At 49.6% G+C, this 5,887-nt stretch overlaps 1 long non-coding RNA gene across 1 annotated transcript; it reads left to right on the top strand.

Annotated features, from left to right (window-relative positions):
* The first annotated feature begins 8 nt into the window (after nucleotides 1–8).
* LOC123521555 lies at nucleotides 9–2,504 on the top strand. The gene is made up of 2 exons (XR_006679976.1): nucleotides 9–534; nucleotides 790–2,504. It is a non-coding gene; the product is annotated as an uncharacterized LOC123521555 (long non-coding RNA).
* Nucleotides 2,505–5,887: the final 3,383 nt, after the last annotated feature.

The following is a 5,887-nucleotide window of genomic DNA, read 5'->3' on the forward strand; positions in this document are numbered from 1 at the left end:
TCGAGACACAGAGTTAATTCGTGAACGTTTGATTCTTAAAGATATATTCAATTGTGCTGGAAAGTCAGCCATGTGGTCTCATCTTGAGTCTGTGAGATATCGGTGGAGTTTGACCAGGAATGCAAAAGAATGTTTTTCAGGTTATAGGGCGGTTTACAAAACGTGAGTTGGCCGTATTCTTCCTTAAACTCTGTTTTTTCTGGTTCTCTGTCGTGTTGCTGTATCACAGACGCTCAGACTTACTACTTGTTTATGTCTGCTGCTCTGAGAGATTGTACTTGGAATTAACAGTGAATTTAGGTACCATTTGAAGTGTGACCAGAGCTGTCCCAGGCAAACTGTGTCCAGTCCTATATGAAGTGGGGAGAAAAGATGCCAGCAGCGCCGTGGCAGATGCAGCCCTCCTGAGAGACCACATTTCTGTCGCTGAAAGCAGCTGGCCCGCAAGACGCCAGTGAAATCAAACGCGCCGGGCTTGTGTGGCGTGGGTCTCCTGTAGGTGAGGAAATGCCGCCTGAAACCCAACAGGTAAAGGTGAGAACTGCTGTCAGGGAAGGGTGGGGGGGAATGTGTCGGGAATAGCGGTAGTGGAAAGGCTGAGCAAGAATCTATAATTCGGTATTCCGGCTCTAAGACTTCTGCTAATATGTAGCAGGATCAATGAAGATGCTTAATTAAATAATAATTGCCTCTATTTTCATACCCGGAAAATGACTTTGCTTCTTGTTAGGAATTGAGTTGTGTCCCTCAGAAACATTTGTAGGAATCCTAACCTCTGTGCCCCTGTAGGTGGAAGCCCGTCTGGGAATAGTCTTCTTTATTATGTTAATGAGACAGTGCCAGTGTCAACTATGTCTCCACCCCTGCACCCGTGAGTTACAGGGAGCACCACAGACACAGGGAGACAGGTGCCACCTGAAGACCACCCAGGGACAGAGCTGAAGGAGACAAAGCGCTTCCGCCAGAGTGGACAGAGAGACTGCCGAGCCTCCCCCAGAGCCAGTGCCCTAAATTCTGGCATCTGGTCTACTGGACTGAGAAAATACCTTTTTGTTCTTTAAAGCAGGTCCAATGGTGGCCTTTCTGTTGCTGCATTGCTACGGAAACCTGGAGATCCAGAGGCCAGCAAAAGTTGGGTTAACAAAGACAGGTGTTGTAAGGGCTCTTTGACTTACAGGGGGAAATGCACTATCGGGGCAGGAGACGCCTACACTTGACAAAGGCCTGCCTGCGTTCATCGGCAGAGGTGTGTTGACGTCTCTGAAGGCTGTGTGAGGCCGTAGAAACCTCTTAAAGCAAGAATACCCAAATGTGACGCTGTTGTTTCCGGATGTAACCTTGTAGGTCTGCACCCTTCTGAACACGGGTTTCCCATCTCTGACAACTTCCCTGAAGAATTCAAACGATGTCACATTAAAACAGTAGTTCAGATATCCTCTCAGGACTCAAGTTCTTTTGAATCATTTGTTGGGTTTTGAGAACAAAATGAAACCCAAAGGGCAAGCTCGAGACTGTAGGGTGGAGGGAGTAAGGTTTCCCAACAAGATTCTGGAAGGCCAGCTCTGGCTGCCCTCGGAGAACCAGCGGGTGTGTTGTCCTGATGGAAGAAATCCCTGTCTTTTCTCACCAATGCCAATTTCCACTTTCTTACCCCTTCCTCACATGCCCCCTGTCCTGTGTCCTTTGAGAAAATCTCTTCAGATAACTCTTTTGGGATCTCAAGACACAATGGCTATATAACCTTCCAAGCTGCCTTACATTGAACAGATCCCACGGAAGCCAGTGTTTTGACTGGACCTTTGTGAAGACGCCCTAAGGAGACTAGCGCGTTACTGAGACCACGTGTCTGCAGTCGCCCACTGACCACAGACATGTTTAAATATGGTTGGTTTGGAATCAACTGCAGACGAACGCTAGTAGCAGTGCTTTTTGGCTCACTCTGGAAAGTGGGCGCAATAGTCAGAGAAGGTCTTTTCCAGTTCTGTACACACCCTCCCCACATGTCCCTGCCTAAGCTCTCTGTCGCTGCACCTCTGCAGCATCGCTGGTGTGTCCCCTGGAGCCCCTCCTGTGGCAAGCCAACACCACCCCTAGGCCTGAGCCTGCTGAAGTCCTCAGAACTATCATGGCCTTTTGGTAACACATCTTGGCATCTCTCCGAGGTCTCTCTTGACATTCTCTCAGAGTAAGTTTCTGTCTCTGGCATGACTTACAGTCTTCTCCTGCATACCCTCAGCTACCATACCACCAGACTTAAGCTTTCACTCAATGCTTCTCACCGGTGAGAGCCGCCTATCGGTGAGAGCCGCCTATCGTCCCTGACTGCCGCAGCCACTCCCCAGGTTCTGGCTACAGAAAGCGCCTCTTCCTGCGGCATTTGCAAGGCTGTGCTCCAACTGGTTCATGAGCAATTTTTGGAACTTGAGGAATTTCACGTGCCCAATTTCGGAAAAGATACAATTAAATGATATTAACAATAAAGGTGATAGAACATCACTTCTGAACTCGTTGTGCTGTATTTTCTCATTTGATGCTCTGGGGGTTATTTGTTCCTGGGTGGTAAAAACATTAAGATGCTCTCCTGCACGCCCCCCAACACTGTGCTCAGGAACATCACATTGGTAGCTTGAAATCCTCCACGGCAGAAGCACTTAGATCCAAGAAGCTGTTCCGCCGCCAGAGCTGGTTGTTGGTCTGACCACGTCCCCCCAACCCCTTAGCAGTGAGAGTGAGCCCTCTGTGGGCGCTCAGTAGGGCGTCAGAGAGTACCGGTGATTGTCTCTTGGTCTTCACCAGCAGACAGAAGGAAGCCTGAGTGCACAGTGGACACAAAGCAAAGGGGCCGAGAGAGGGAGAAACCGCTTCCTAATCACACGGAGTGTCTGCATCCAGCCTTGCCTGAAGCAGTTAGCCACACATCCAGGTTGTCAGTCACATGGACCAATCATTTCCCTGGTTTCTGATCTGGAGGAGTGTTACTGTCTTTTTGTCACTGACAACTGGAAGAGACATTACCCACAATGAAGAGTTTTAAAGGGTTACTTTCAGTGAGTGGTGCTCAGTTGTCGAAAGAGAATATGAAGCAAAGTCAAATTGGATAATGGGTTGATGCTGGGGTGACTAGGGCCATTCTGAGAGATTGGCCTGGCAGTGTAGTGAGCAGCTTTTACATGGCACTTGTAGCTATGGTCTAGGGACCTCCACAACATGCTTGGGTAGGATTATGCCAACAATGTGCTTGTGGTCCACTAAGGGAGTTGGATAGCCTGTTTATACAAATAAGATGCGTGGAAGCCTTATAGGAAATTGATTAATTCTGCTGTCACCCAGGCTTAATCAAAGACCACCAACCCCCAGAGACTGAGGGGATTCCTACTGTCAAGAAGAGTCAGGACCCAGCGTCGCTTTGCTGAGAACCTCTTAGACCCAGGAGGCAGGGAGCTGTAACATTTGGTGTCAACAGTGTGAGGTAGCAGGAGCCAGGACGCCTGCTAAGACAGTGCTGTGAGCTTTCGGCCTCAAGTGAGGTGGCTGCAGTGGGCTTCCCAGCCCATGGAGTGAGATAATGGAGAGTCTTTAGCAGGAGGTGTCCTGGCTGACCATGCATTTCCTGGAAGAGTTCAAGAGTGGGGTAATACTTGTCTGAGGCAGGTCTGCGAGGGGCCGGTGACGAGGCTTGTGTGGGTGCTTGTGAGCCGCCCTGTTCCTGACCAAGCCCATGACCATGAGAGTAGGCTGAGAGTTCTGTGTGGCCAGGGTAACACCTTGAACCCAGCAGAAGCATAGCTTGCCATGGGCGGGATGGCTGGGGCCCGATCGGTCGAAAGGCTGGGAATGGAGATGTGTCTGCCTTCCACCTCAGGGACCAGCTTCAGGCTGATACTGATGCCGATTCTTCCCTTTCTCCCAAGTTAGGCAAGGTCTGATGGCACCCTGGTTTCACAGCCTTTGGTTCAAATCCAACAGCAGCAAAAGCACTAAGTCCATCCCATGCCATCCAGCGAGAGGCTCACAGTGACCCTCCAGGACAGTACAACCGCTCCCTAGGGTTTCTGAGACTGAATCTTTCAGGAATAGACAGCCTCCCTTTCCTCCGTGGAGCAACTGGTGGGTTTGACTCCCTGGCTTGGGACGAGCCGTCCAAAGATGATCTGACAGCACCACCAGGGCCCCTTACAAGTCCACAGACCCTTCAAATTGTCCTTGGGTGGATGAGTCTTTAATGGTCAAATTTTTGATTGCCCAGAGCCTGCTCTTTTGATAACCCACTCTGACCCAAAAAACCAGCTCAAACTCAATGGCCATCGAGTCGTGCCAACTTATAGTGACCTTATAGGACAGGATAGAGCTGCCCCTGTGGGCTTCCAAGATGGTAACTCTTTATGGGAGTGGAAAGCCCCATCTTTCTCCTGTGGGTCCAGACTGTTGACCGTGCAGTTAGCAGCCCACCACGCCACCAGGGCTCCCTAGTGAATACAGAACGGACAACAGCGAGTACCGTAGACGGTGTGTCTCCGACCCCCAGCGCCAAATGCCTGTCAGTCTGTGGTGACACACTAAGAAAGCACGTATTTTGAATCGGACAGTCTCAATTATTTAGGGCGTGACAATTTTGTTTAATAATTATTGTCATTACAAGAAATAACATCCTGTCCTCACCCCACTAAGAATGGGGATGGTGCGCTGAGGAGTTACAGCTCACAACAGCCGGCGCAGACGCAAACACCTGGCCCCGTGGTGGTGCTTGTGCCCTGCGGGCTGGGGCCCCTTGTTGGGCCACACTAGGAACTGCATGTCTGTGCTCTGAGTTGCATGCAGATACAGTGTGTTTTTTCTTGAAGGAGATCAGTGAATGTCTTTAGAACCTTGCAGTTAGTGGCCACTAACCCTCAGGGTCCCCTTTGGGTCAGGATGAAGATGCACCCACCTACTAATCACTTCATGTTAGGGACAGTCCTTTGTCCCATGACATTGCTGCAGAGGCTGATGGGAAATGTAGTCTATTCCTGCAGGGGATGCTCGGAAATGAATCTCTTCCAGGCATCCATATGCTGGGTAATACGTGTGTTTTTCTACCACAGACATTTCCTGTAACTTTTCCTGTGCCCTCTGTTGGCCACATGGCCTCTGTCACCATTGCTCATCTAGGCTGCTGTTGTGAAAAGCCAGCCAGCAGTAAGCGGTCATAAAAAATGGGCCTGGTTTGTACCAATAAAACTTTATGTATAAAATAAAGGAGGCAGTCCAAACTGGCCTACTGACCTGGCCCTGGTTTAGAGGATGGGTAAAACAGATCACGGGATAACTAGGAGCCACTGCCACACCAGACAGCAAATATATTAGCAACATTAAACTTCAGTAAGTTCCCGCCTCTTTTTTCCCTAAAGATTTACCCCACCCCCAATCCATGGGCTCTCATTTACTCTTGGGGTGACGTCTTTTGATGTGAATGTGTTTTATTTTTAATAGGTTCCAGTCATCTGTCTTGTTCCCTATTGTGTGGGCTTCCTTTGTTCCAATAGGTAGTCCATCGGTGCCCTGCGATAGCACCTGTCTGTACCCATTTTCTCTCTTTTAAAAAAATCATTTTATTAGGGGCTCATACAACTCTCATCACAATCCATACACACATCAACTGTGCAAAGCGCATTTGTACACTCACCATTCTCAAAACATTTCCTCTCCACCCAAACCCCCGGCATCAGGTCCTCATTTTTCCCCTCCCTCCCCACTCCCCCCTCCCTCATGAGCCCTTGATAATTTGCAAACCATTATTTTGTTGTATCTTGCCCTGTCCGATGCCTCCCCTCACCCACCTCTCGGCTATCCGTCCCCCAGGGAGGAGGTCACATACAGTTCCTTGCAATCGGTTCCCTCTTTCCCACTC

This window comes from Echinops telfairi, unplaced genomic scaffold, assembly GCF_000313985.2.
Source record: "Echinops telfairi isolate 266 unplaced genomic scaffold, ASM31398v2 ScPeMD7_23;HRSCAF=83, whole genome shotgun sequence".
Lineage (NCBI taxonomy): Eukaryota > Metazoa > Chordata > Mammalia > Afrosoricida > Tenrecidae > Echinops > Echinops telfairi.